General features: G+C 34.3%; 1 protein-coding gene across 1 annotated transcript in view; it reads right to left on the reverse strand.

Annotated features, from left to right (window-relative positions):
* The window catches only part of LOC106869140 (extracellular serine/threonine protein CG31145), a 187,408-nt gene that overhangs the window by 163,200 nt on the left and 23,263 nt on the right, over window positions 1-945 (reverse strand). The window lies entirely within an intron of this gene.

The raw sequence follows: 945 nt of genomic DNA on the forward strand, positions 1-945 counted from the left end.
TATATATATATATATATATATATATATCAGCAGCGTATAAGGGTAAGATCCAGGGATCCAAGTGTAGGAAGTTTATAAGCTTCAAGCAGTCCTTGGCAGATATAGAAAACAAAAAGTGGACAGTAGGCGGTCAGGAACAATAAAAATTTATTGACGTCGAACGTTGGACACTTTTCCCGTATCGAAGTATACTAGATTTGTTACAAATACGTATAAAAATCATACATACACATACATAAAAATGCAAATATGTATATGTGTGTGCATGCGTGTGTATGCATATACATGCCCGCGAACGCATATACATACATACATATCACTATTTCGAGATGATATACCAAATACGACTATAAAAAACGGTATGTTTGTTTTTCTGTCTTGCAATTGTAGCTAGCCTCAAGAGATGATTAATAGAACTTTCATTTAATATCGTATGGATTTTCATATTGATTGATATAAATCACTGGTTTTCAACCGGGGTCCATACGACCCCTGGGGCTCTGCGTAAGATTTTAGTATGTTGGGGGTCCACGGACAAATTTTACTTTAGATATATTTATTATAAGACACAGCTAGTTTCTTTATCTAATGCTTAACATAGTTTAACATCTTTCTGGCCACTGAAACATGTTTTGTTAGAGAGTATTAATTTTGTTAGAGAGTATTAATGCAAACCTACACAAGTGAATGGGAGAAAAACAAAATTGGAATTTTAAAAGAATCATCTATAAAGCTAGTTTTTAAACTTCGAATGGCTATGGGTGTCCACCAGAATAGAATAGTAGTCAAAGGGGTACATAAGAGGAAAATGGTTGAGAAACAAGGATGTAAAGAATTTTACCGATTATCGAAAAGATCATAACTGACTCAAACATGTAATACCATGATTATCATTCCTTGTGCGTGTATGTGCGCGTGTGTATGTGTGTGTGTGTGTGTGTGTGT

Source organism: Octopus bimaculoides, chromosome 5 (assembly GCF_001194135.2).
Source record: "Octopus bimaculoides isolate UCB-OBI-ISO-001 chromosome 5, ASM119413v2, whole genome shotgun sequence".
Lineage (NCBI taxonomy): Eukaryota > Metazoa > Mollusca > Cephalopoda > Octopoda > Octopodidae > Octopus > Octopus bimaculoides.